Raw genomic sequence first — 12,806 nt, 5'->3', positions numbered from 1 at the left:
ATCAAAGCTTGTTCAGAGGCTGTTCAGGTCGGATATATTATTGTATTTTTCCCAGCACAGCGCTTGAAGAGAAGCAGAGAGAGACGTTTCTCAGAACAAAAAGCATAAATCATCACCACATTGAACAGCGCATATGAGAAAGTTGATAGATTTCTGGAGCACCAACCCGCTGTCTGTATGAGTTTCTATCACTTCTGACAACTACATGATCACTGAAGAGGATATCTCATGTAAAAGATGTTTTCAAGGTGTTGAAGCTGAAGAAAGATGCTCATTGTTAGAGGAGGCCATCTCCACAATGTATTTAATTGCTCCATAACATGTTCCAGCTCATCCAGTTCCCAAGAACTACACTGATCAGACATCAGGAGATAAAGAGGTCATCACTGAGGATCTCAGTTAAAGTTACAGTGCAGGAGAAGAGTCTTCGTTACAGCTGCTGCTCTTGACCTGCATTTACTTTAAAAAAGGACTGCTTTGTTTTTCCAAAGAGATTCAGATTTTACTTTATTAATGTTAAAGGGATGGTTCGGAGTAAAATCAACCTAGGGTCCTTTGCACCATGACCTCAAGCCAAACACCCCCCAGAAGCCTTTTTTTGGTTGAACATTATTAAAGTTAGAGCTTATTCAGAGAAATCAGCCGGATGGCTTAGTGTAGGCGCTAATGGATCCTATGATGTATCCCGTAAATTACCCCACTAATAATGCCCAGAATGGTACCAAACTTCTACAGTAGTACAAATAGGTTCTGCACTCATAAAACAAGGCATTGGAAAGTTTGTAAGTACATCAGGAGTTTATTTAAATAACACTTGCCTGATGGCTAATGCTACTGCTAACCCGGACGTCGACGTCACTTCAGTGGTTTGAGAAAAGCATGTAAAAGTCCTGGCAGAAAGCGATGCATAAGGATGTAGTGTAACGACGCCCAGTTCCAGGAATGCACTAATATTTTGTTGGTAGCACCAGTTTATAATAATTATTAGTTAACACTAAGTTGTCAACACTTCGGAAAAAATTATAATTCGTCGTTACACTACATCCTTATGCATCGCTTTCTGCCAGGACTTTTACGTGCTTTTCTCAAACCACTGAAGTGACGTCGACGTCCGGGTTAGCAGTCTACTGAAAAAGGGTTTCAAAGTGCAAGTTTTTGAAAACGTTCTCCATGTAAACAACAGAAATGTGAATCTCTGAAGACGATGATGTATCATGTGTCATACGTGTTCAGTCTATAATGTTTCATCGCCATCTACTGGGCTGGCAGAAGAATACAGCGTTTTTAGTCGTTTTCGTGGATCCGTGTGAATGGGGATCGTTTTGACAATGGTGTCGTCTGTACGCGGAAAACTCAAAGGAAAAAACTTCTCCGTTTTAAGCGCATCGTTGTTGTGTAAATGTACCCTAAGTCATCTTAAGCCATGCGATACCTTTGTGTGATGAACAGCCCCACGTGTAAGTTAATATTTACTACATTATTTTGAGAGTATATTTTAGTTTAAGTTGTTACTCACCCTAAGCTATTGTCTGACTTCGGAAGGCTTGGAATATAGTGTGCAAATTGAAATATGGTGCTTTCCCATTCTTTTTAAAACAAGAGTGTCAGTGTCAATTTACTGTAATTTGTGTTCCACCGAAGAGAAAAAAGCCATACCGATTTAGAAGGACACAAGGGTCAGTGAATGACTGATATTTCAATTTTCAACTTATCCTTAAAATCCTTCTGCTCCCAAAAGGAGGGCTTCCACTTTGCAAAAAAATCTGCTTGGCCATAACCTTTTGTGATCCAGCGCATTTATCAGTGTGTGCCAGAGCTGTGAAGGAAATGGTCAAATAGTGAAGTGTGCGACTCTCTCTTTCTGAAGACCCCCTTCATCTGGTGACATTTCCTTTGTTCTCCAAATTGGCCCAGAGATATTTATTCAGTCCTGAGAGAATGTGCGTTGGGCTTATTCATGATGAATTTCCAAAGGGTCACTTTGTTAATAATACAAAGGAATACATTTTCATATTTATGTACAAGGATCCATAAGAGAAAAAAAGTAGATGCATTGAGATTCGTTTTAAGGAAAGGTTTTGCTTCAGAATGAAAACAATTTGAGGTGCCTAAACATTCCCTGAATATAGGAGATATTTCAGTTATAGAGGGGCTCAGCCGCCTGCGGATTATGGGATGTTTTTTTTTATTACAGTACATGTTCATTGGCATGAATAGGCAGCTTGCATAGGGTTTTTTGAGATTGACAGAAAAGCACAGCGAGAGTGTCACAAGTTAGAAATGAAAAAGTCAGTCAGCCGTTAAAATGAAGGTAGTGACGTCTCAAAAAATGTAACAGTGACATTTTAAAATCTGAAAATGCCTTCCACACCAGCAGACTTATATTCACGGTCCTAATCACTTTAAGACTGCTGCCATGTCCAGTATAATCCAAGCACAGTAAAAGTACAGATTTTTTTAATTTGTGAAAACGATTATCCATTAAGAATTGAGCAGGGGTGCTTTTCCGAAAGCCAACTATGTTTGCAAGTACCTTCGTTACCAATAGAGTTACATTTTGCAAATAACAGCACCATTGGTGTTTATAGGCTGTTGAATTTTTTTCCTTTTGACCAAATTCTAAGACCTCATCCCAGCATGGGTGGCGCTAGGGAGGGGCTAGCAGGTGCTTCAGCAGCCCCAAGAAAGACCAAAGCATCCCGATAGCACCCCCAAAAATAATTTCTGGAAGCAATTATATTCAGGCTGTATTCTATGGAAGCCCTGAACCGCATTTTGAAGAAAAAAAGAAAAAGAAAACTTATCTTGTTATTTCGAGATATTAAGTCGTTTTTTTCAACATAATATCTCGTTATATCGACATAATAAGTCGTTATTTCGACATAATATATGTTATTTCGACCTAATATATGTTATTTCGACATAATATCTCATTATTTCGACATAATAACTCGTTATTTCGACATAATAAGGGATATTTTAATATGCACTAAGCCACATTTAGCATTCTTATAATGGTTTTCTATGGGAGGAAAATGCTTAACGTGTAATTAAAAGTTGCGTTCATATTCTGTGCTCATCTGATTTTTTGTACATAGCCTACTTTGTTATGATTTTAGTATCATAATGATTAATAAATGCACGCACAATTATCCATGAACTTGATTTGAACAAATGCCTTTCAACTTGTGTGTGCAAAATTCTGAATTAAATGAATGTGCAGCAATTTGTACAAATAGGCCATGTTACTGTCTGTACTGTTGTAGCCATTAAATAAGCGCATTTAGTTTCATATTTTTAAAAATATTATAATGTTATTTCTTTCCATCTATGTTATGAAAAGTGAACAGCACGAGTAAGATAGGATGTGCAATATATCGAGAGACATGGAGTGGGTCAGACATGATTTTGGCCACTTCATTAAGTTTTGTTTTGTAGAAAACCTTTCTTTAAAGGGAATTTCGTTTTGTATAAATTGTATCTAAATTTTAATCAATTTTTCATCAACCAATTGCAAATATAGCAGACAATATAATCATGGAGGCGCCGGCGCGGTCACTTGCATTGCACGTTAACTGGAGCGCATCTCATCCTAACTTAACCGAAACTGATATGCCTCACAGACATGAGAAATACATCAAATACACAAACCTTGAAATGTCTTTAAACGAAATAATTCAAAACGAAAAGAAATAGGCTACTCTCTGATTATGTAATGCATTATGTGCATTTCTCTCTATAGGCGCTTTCACTAGCCTACGAATATGGAGATCGTCAACTTCATCTTTGCAGCCGACACTGACACAGAAAACACTAGTTTATTAATAAAAATCAATGCCAGCGTCACCGGATTTACAAATGCACATCTTGCTTGTTGCACGCACACATATTATGTTGAAATAACAAGATATTATGTTGAAATAACATTATTATTAATAATAAATATTTTAGAATATTTGATTGAATGCTGAATGTTGCGCTTGTTCAATTTAATAAAATTAAAACTTTAATTGTGATCATTAAAATAATTGAATATTAAATATTTAGTGGCCAAGTTTTGCTCATTTATTAATAGTATAATATATATATATATATATATATATATATATATATATACTGTATATATATATATATATATATATATATTGCCTATAATTGCGCAGCTCCCCTTGTCAATAATCTAGCACCCCCTCAGCACATGCGTTAAAAATGATCTGCCGCCGCCCCTGCATCCTAGCTATCAGGGAACGCTCTCAGAACTGTGACTGTTATGAGCAAACGTTCCTCCAGTAACATGTTGTCTTCGGGTCTAATGTACTCAAAGTGTTAGGAGAAAAACATTATTTGTACGTCATTCATAGAAGTTTTTTTTGTTAGTTTTTTTGCTCTAAAACATTTGTACGGAAGCCCTGAAAAAAAAAAAAAAAAAAAAAAAATCCGTTAAAAAAAAAAAATTACGTAAAAAAAAAAAAAATTATGTAAAAAAAAAAAAATGCTATCATTTCGAGATTAAAGTCGAAATGTTTAGAGATTAAAGTCGAAATGTTTCGAGATTACAGTCGAAATGTTTCGAGATTAAAGTCGAAATCTTTCGAGAATAAAGTCTTCCGTAGAAGTTGTGTGTGTGCTTGCCGTTATTTCACATTGCCGCACAGGCATTCATGCGTGTGCGTGTGTGTGTGTGTGTGTGAACTGGATCTATACAAAATAATAGCTTTTTACTTTTATCTGGGCTTTCAACAAAGGGATATTCTACAACATGACATTAGGCTATAGGACTTTATAAAATATACTGTCAGACTGGATCAAGATATCCAGCTTAATGAATGAATGCATGAATGAGGCATTTATATAGCGCTTTCATATGTCTACTGTAGGCCTACACTTAAAAGCGCTTTACAATCATTTCAGGGAATCTTTCCTCAACCACCAGTGGTTATTATATTTGAGGAAATCACGGGATCCGGCCAAATGATTGGATACAGAATGATGCACTTAAAATGTATTCAGAACGTACGGTGTGGTGTCTATTATAGACGGCAGTTCGACTTCACAAGCGCATGTATTTACACACACGCACACGCATGAATGCCTGTGCGGCAATGTGAAATAACGGCAAGCACACACACAACTTCTACGGAAGACTTTATTCTCGAAACATTTCGACTTTAATCTCGAAACATTTCGACTTTAATCTCGAAATGATAGCATTTTTTTTTTTTTTACATATATATATTTTTTTGTACGTAATTTTTTTATTTTTATTTTTTTTATTTTTTTTTTACGTTGCGGTTCAGGGCTTCCGTACATTTGAGTTAGTTTAGTTGTCTGACATTTTTTTAATTGTTAGTTGGGATTTCCATTGATGTATTCTGACAGCCTCTGTTACAAAAAGAGTGAAACGTGAATTATTAATAATTCCTTTAATAGTAAAAAGTTTTAAAGTTGACAAAACAGTTCATCTTAATTGACTCTTTACCCAATATCTCTGTGTAATGTATTTTCATGCTTAATAGTGTATTGCTTAGCAACATGCTAACATTATTCAAATGGAATACTACAATACTTACTTGACTTGGACTTGACTTTTATGTTAGGTTACATATTATTTAGGATGCTGCCTATATAGGCAGTTGTGATGGGTAGAAAGTGGTGACTAAGGGACCTATTGTACTCTATCAATTTCACTTTTCAGGATGGAGGGTAAAGTAAGATTGAAGTGGAATTGAATCAAGGTAACCCTCCATCTGATATCGGACCACATCTGATAAAGAGGGCAATTATGTTGTCACAATCAAGGGGAGTTCAAGGCAGAAACTGAGGAAAAGTTTGATCAGATCCTCAAGTGAAGCTCTAACCCTCCCGGCACCGAGAAAATCACCCTAAACTATAAAATGAGAATCCGTAATAGCTTTCACCCAAGGTCACACAGGTATTTTCTGCAGGAATAGGATCTGTTATCTACTGTAGGTTTGGGCAAACGGGAGTATATGTGTAGTCTGTGGTTTATTTGCTTGACATTTTCATCCTGATTATAAAGGTGCACTCAGGGGGGTCTGTAATACCCGTAGACGGCTATTCGCTAACATTTCCATTAATCTCAATGGCAGATGCTCTATTGGTTCAGGATCCTCCCGAGGTGTGCGGTTTGAAATCTTCCATCTTTTCTCACGGGCACTCAGTTCTGAACACAATTGTTTTTGAGCCAATCATATGAGCTGTAAATGACTAATCACACATAAAAAAAATTATTAAAAAAAATCCTGAAATGCAATTTAATATTAGTGATATTTCTGTCAGGACCACTATCGTCAAATACGATTGACAATTAGCATACAGTTAGGATTGGAGGTATAATTCTGTTCTGGCCAAGAACTCCTTGCGCATCCATGCAGTCTAGCATGAATAAGAGCAATACCCCCCCTTAGGGTAAACAGAACAGAACCAACATGAATGTATTGCAGATATCATTCATTCATTTTAATGTACAACATAATTTGAGAATTTACTCTTGATTCGAGGGGAATCAGAATGCCAAATCCTGACTGATGAGAGGAGGAGCTGGGGAGAGAGGAGGAGCTGGGGAGGGAGGAGGAGCTGGGGAGAGAGGAGCTGGGGAGGGAGAGAGGTGGAGCTGGGGAGGGAGAGAGGAGGAGCTGGGGAGGGAGAGAGGAGGAGCTGGGAGGAGCTGGGGAGGGAGGAGGAGCTGGGGAGGGAGGTGGAGCTGGGGAGGGAAGAGGAGCTGGGGAGGGAGAGAGGAGGAGCTGGGGAGGGAGAGAGGAGGAGCTGGGGAGGGAGAGAGGAGGAGCTGGGGAGGGAGAGAGGAGGAGCTGGGAGGAGCTGGGAGGAGCTGGGAGGAGCTGGGGAGGGAGAGAGGAGGAGCTGGGGAGGGAGAGAGGAGGAGCTGGGGAGAGAGGAGGAGCTGGGGAGGGAGGAGGAGCTGGGGAGGGAGGAGGAGCTGGGGAGGGAGGAGGAGCTGGGGAGAGAGGAGGAGCTGGGGAGAGAGGAGGAGCTGGGGAGGGAGGAGGGTAATTCGCTCCTGAGAAACACGATATCTGCTGATAATACTGAAGGAGCTTATATATGAATACAGTGATAGGCGTCGTATTCGTGGATCAGCTGAGAGTCACTGATACGAGCTTGACTAACGTGACCTGCCAGAACTGACATAGCGTAGCGCTTGATGTTAATTGCAAAAAAAAAAAAAAATTATTTCATCAGAATACATGTCTAATTTTAAATTACCATCAATGTAGAATGATGTATTGTGAAGTCACTGCATCTATACCAGGAGGGGCTAACGGGTCCATGCTAAGCTGTCAAACCCTGGTTTGCACAAGGTCACACTCCTCCCATTTGGTGCACAAGGTTATTTGGTTGCGTCTGAAATCGTATACTCTCTGAGTAGGTACTTGTTTTGAGCAAGTAATTACTCTGTGAGTGCCAACAACAGTATGGTCTGTCTATATATTATGAATATGTGTAGTGTGAATGTAATCCTGATATTTGCCATGTCGTCATTATTTCATGTCGTCATGTTGTCACTTCACTGGCATTAACAAATTCTTTCCGGTGGCCTCATGGGATAGTAAAGTGTCCATCGTACGCACACTTCAGAATCTCGCCGGAAGTAGTAAGTTATCGGGGACATTTTGCTTACTCTTTTATGAGTAGGGTACAATGGGGCTTAAGGTACACCTTAAGAAAAATGTGCTTTTCACTAAAAGTGGTTTGTTTTGATTAAAAATCTTACAAATGTATGAGGTGGCAAGGTGGACATTTGACCTCACACACGGGCTAAAAGGCTCAGCATTATGGGGAAAAAAGGCACAAGTTATTTATAAACTAAGTAGCTGAAGTTGCCCACACACTGACAAAATGTAATTAGACCCAAAAAAAGGTCTATTAAAAATTTATATTTTTTAAAAAAAGTGCAAAGTGTATTAAAAGCAGACTAGAGAGCAAACGTTTTAGCTCATAGCTTTCTTCAGTGCTCATACGCGCCTGAAAAATTGACTAGGCTTTTATTTTTTTTGAGCGCATACAATTCTTTTTGGTATACAAATTATTTATACAAATGCTTTAGCTAGAGTATATGTTTTGAATAATTGGTGCCCTGGACAGAAAACAGCACTGCCTTATTTGTGGATCTATCCAAGGCGTTTGGTTCAGTGGACCATGAATTGCTTCCGAACAAACATAGCAGTGCTGGTTTCGGGACCAGGGACGGTGAAATGGTTTGGAAATTATTTGGCAGATTGGACTCAGTGTGTTCATGTGGAGGATCACAAAATCTGATTTTCTTGACATACACTGTATCTAAAGGGGTCCCCCAGGGATCCTTTTATATACAAGACATTCAAGCAAAAAAACACTTTTATGCTGACAATGCTATTATTTATACACTTGCTCCATCCATAACACAGGCGGTGCAAGAGCTTCAGACTGCATTTCAGTCATTGTGTGTCAAAGTGCTCTGGTGAGCTTAAAAAATTGGTTTTAAACTCTCAGAAAACTCATTCACAAGGGCTTGATAATCTTAGCATTTTTACATCAGCTGTTGAAAGGGTTCCCTCTTACAAGTACTTCGGCATTTAGATAGACGATACATTTTTATTCAATGTATATTGCTAATCTAATCAGGAAGCTCAAAGTGAAGATTGCCTTTTATTTCAGAAATTAATCTAATTTGATTGACTATGGGGACATATTATTCATGCATGCAGCCTCCTCCATCTTAACGAGCCTTGATTCAGTGTACGTTTTATAACAAATGCAAAATCCCATACTCATCATTGCATTCTCTATGAGATGGCGGGTTGGACATCACTAACCATACGTAGAAAACAGCACTGTAAATTTGTATCTATAAAGCAATGCTAGGTAAACTTCCAGCTTATCTCTGTACCCTTCTTTCTCTTAGTTCTGGCAGTTACCAGCTTCGCTCTTCCAAGTGTTTGCTTTTTAATGTACCTCAAGTTTTTACAGAACGGAGAAAAAAAAAACTGCATTCTCCTACCATGCACCATTGGCATGGAATAATCTGCTCAAAGATCTAAAACTAGCCAAATTTGTGTCTAGTGGTGAATTTAAAGGCATCATAAAGAGAGTGTAAATGGAGGCTTGACATTGTTTTTGTTGAGAGGAGACTATGTTCTAATATTTCTTTTCTATTGTCTACATGTTGTATTTTAAAATGTTGTCTTACTGTATGGCTGCTGATTTTAATCTCAATGAGACTTCCTGGTAAAATAAAGGTCAATAAATTATAATATCTAATTAATACCTGTTCAAAACAATCACTTAAGTGATGTTTGTACTATTTTCTGTTTATTTTTGTTCAATAAATATACTGTCATTAAAACCTGTTCATTTAAAAAATACAGGAACAAAAATGATTTTGAAAAAAGTAAAGATTCTGAAAGCATTGAATGACATCCCATAATAATTTAATATAGCTTTAGAGTAGTAACAATAAGTATGATATTTTATTATATGACATGATTAATATCACATTTTTTAATAATTATAAATATGGTGATTATCTCTAAGGTGGACACCCAACTCAATATATGATATTTACCAGCTGAATCTAACCATGTCATGTCAACAAATATTGTGTCTTTATTATCATGTTAATTATTGTGTCTTTAGCCCCGACAGCAGGGGGCCTTTTACCCCAAATACCATACTTTTACATATTCCTCTGTTATTGAAAAACTGTTGCTTTAATTACCTTGAACAAAAATGAAAAACATTAACAAGATTTTTGTCTCAAAATATAGTACATTTTATCAATTCTTATTTACATAAATCTACAACATAAAATATTAGATCAAATTAGCGCAGAATCAACGTTGCTGTCCGCGATCTCATCAAGGATCTGACAAATTTCCACATGCATTATCAAATGCGTTGTTAAGAAAAGTGCTGAGCCGAATTTGTGTTGCATCTAGTGGTTTAAAAGAAAATAAAGTCAAATGCGTCTTTTACCCCAGTGAATCTTTAGCCCCGTTGTACCCTCCTGTGCATTTGGACATACTACTCGGCTCACACACTGTTTTTCACCTATAGTATAGGGAAGTATTTGAGTTCAGATGCCGCCACTGTTTTGCTGGGGGATATAAAAGTGATCTTGGACTTTACATAGACAGCGATTGGTGTAGATTCAGCATCACACGAAATCTTTTGCTTATCACGGATGTAGCTAGACGTGGTCTAAAAGCCAAAATAACAGCCAATAAACAACCCAGAAAAAAGGAAGCTTTGGTTATAGACGCAGGACGCTGTCTTTGAAACTAGACGCACCTTATTTAGATCATTCACACCTGATTTCAGATCAGTTCAGTTCTATGAACTGTGTGTCAGATAAGAGAGACATGCAACATTTAGTCTCCAGGGCTCGAACTGAAAACCGCTGCCCTAAGGGATGCCTTTTTAAAGGACATCAGCTGTTTCTAGGCCACCCATATAACTGGAGTATTCATATCAAGTGTGTACAACATACTTAAACTGAGTATTTGTCCAAATGTATTCATTTCTTTTGGTGTAAAACATTTTCAAAGTAGAATTTCTTTTTGCTGAGTTTATCTTGATCATACAGGAAAGTAATAATCCTTCATGCTTAAAGTTGGCAAGAAAAGGAAGTTGCGATAATCTTTTCTTCCTTATTGTGATGTATATTAGAGTGAAACGGCTTCTGGAACAAGAAAAAAAAAATGTGGCGGGACTTGATTCTGTCCATCGGGAATTGATTGGATGGTTGGTTGTGGTTTGCTATTGGTGGATCTCATGTGAGTGACAGGTTGCCCCGCCCTCGTCATCAGAGAAGAGAAGAGAAGAGAAGAGAAGAGAAGAGAAGAGAAGAGAAGAGAAGAGAAGAGAAGAGAAGAGAAGAGAAGAGAAGAGAAGAGAAGAGAAGCTGCAAGAGGGAGGGGAAGTTATTCTGATTCAAGATTATGAGGGCACATTAATTAAAAAAATAGAAAATAATTATTTTGTGCACGGATAAACCATTTATAATAAATACTGCAATATTCCATGAAAAATAAGAATTGTCAATTTTGATTTCACAGTGACTTTAAGGAATGTGCTGAACCCTCATCTGCCTATGCACTCTTATTCATGAAATATTAGGGCTTGCTATTTTGTGTTTTTGTTTGTTTTTTTGCACATGTTGAATAATGCATGCAGTTCTGCTCCACTTTTTAAAAAGCACTGAAAACTATTTAAAAAGCCTGACAGAGTAGTGTTCATCCTCATAAAAAGTTTGCTTTGTGTGAATGCTGAAATCATCATGTTTGACTTCCCTATCAGAATTTAAAATCAGCAAAACAACATTACTGAATGTTACTGCTACTGTATAAACTGATGTTACAGGATATAGTCATGAATAACTTGTTTCCAATGTTTTCTACTCTCTGGGTTCTCTGGGTAAAGACCACATTTTTTAAAAATTTTCTATAGGGTCATGGAGAGTGTGGTGGATTTTCCCCCTACGCACCTGACTTAGGTTGAACCGAGTGTCCTTGACACCTGAAAATATTATACTCAATTGAGTTCACCTCTGAACGCGCTGGTTGACGCCTATTCTTACAGCATAAATAAAATGCCTAAGAATTATAGTTACCTGACCGCAATCTTACCCCGTCTAAGAGTCTCACACTGAGTCGAACGACGTCTCGCTTGGTAGTAAGGTCTCTCTAGTGTTTCGCTAAGTAACTTGTTCTACTAACTAACTTGCTGCACAGCAATAACTAAACAGACTCCAGACAATGGGTCTCATTCATGAAATATTCGTAAATATCCGAGTAAATATGTGAGTGATTTGCGCGTAAAGAGACCTTCCCGAAAACTCTTCTCCTGATTCACAAATACTTCGTAAACGTCAGATGTGATAGTGAAATGTTTGTGTGTGTGTTAATGAATTCCAATCAGTCGTAAATGGGACGCGCGTGCACGCTCATTCTCAATTACCATAAATCCCGCCCATTAAATCCGACTGACAACTATATATGGGCATTATATTATGACACCAAACGAAGGATTTCTACATGTCTTCTCAAAAGCGAATGAAAAAGAGAAATTTCTCAGATGCAGAAATTGAAGTTTTATTATCAGAAGTTCATTCAAAACGCCACATTTTATTTTCAAGCGTGCATAGTGGCGTATCAGGTCCTAATTAAAAGAAAGCTTGGCAGCAAATACAGATGCAGTTAATTGAGTTTCATCTGTTAATCGAACAGTCCCAGAAGTGAAAAGAAAATGGTTCGACATGAAGCTTGACTGCAACACTTGTGGTCCGTTTGCAGATGCTATTACTGGCTCTCATAATAAAAGTAAAAAGAAAAACCGTATGTAATTACTATATATAATATTTTTTTCAAAATGCTGTGTAAATATGTACCCAATTAAGGTGAATTAAAATGCAGCCTTATTAATGAGCAAAACGTTCGGATGTTAAATGCACTATTTACGCGTGGCTGGAGCAGGTGGAGATTTCTTTCGTACCAACTAACATTTGGAAAATACGAACATTTTAATGAATCTGAAAATTTACGCCAGAACCACTTTACACAACAATTTACACAAAAATGTGTTCTGCTCGTGTTTCATGAATGAGACCCAGTGCCTTTGAATATGCTTTAATCACAGCCGGAGGATCTCAGACCAATTTCAGAGAGAATCCCACCAGCAAAAATAATACAACAGTTTTTATAGAAACAGGAGCATGGCAAAAATGACATGAAACATTACTTAATTTCCCTACAATTTGATTGGTTCTTCACATGCAAACCCTTCTGTTA

The 12,806-nt window shown here is 37.6% G+C and overlaps 2 protein-coding genes across 2 annotated transcripts in view; both read left to right on the top strand.

Moving 5' to 3' along the window:
- Window positions 1–12,806, top strand: part of LOC309487074 (exportin-5-like) — a 449,972-nt gene that overhangs the window by 75,411 nt on the left and 361,755 nt on the right. The window lies entirely within an intron of this gene.
- The window catches only part of plpp4 (phospholipid phosphatase 4), a 130,159-nt gene that overhangs the window by 7,911 nt on the left and 109,442 nt on the right, over window positions 1–12,806 (top strand). The gene's annotated exons all lie outside the window — the stretch shown is intronic.

Source organism: Leuciscus leuciscus (genome assembly GCF_965113295.1).
Source record: "Leuciscus leuciscus genome assembly, chromosome: 22".
In the NCBI taxonomy this organism is placed as follows: domain Eukaryota; kingdom Metazoa; phylum Chordata; class Actinopteri; order Cypriniformes; family Leuciscidae; genus Leuciscus; species Leuciscus leuciscus.
Note: the sequence above shows the minus strand (reverse complement) of the source record. Positions and strands in the feature narration are given on the sequence as shown.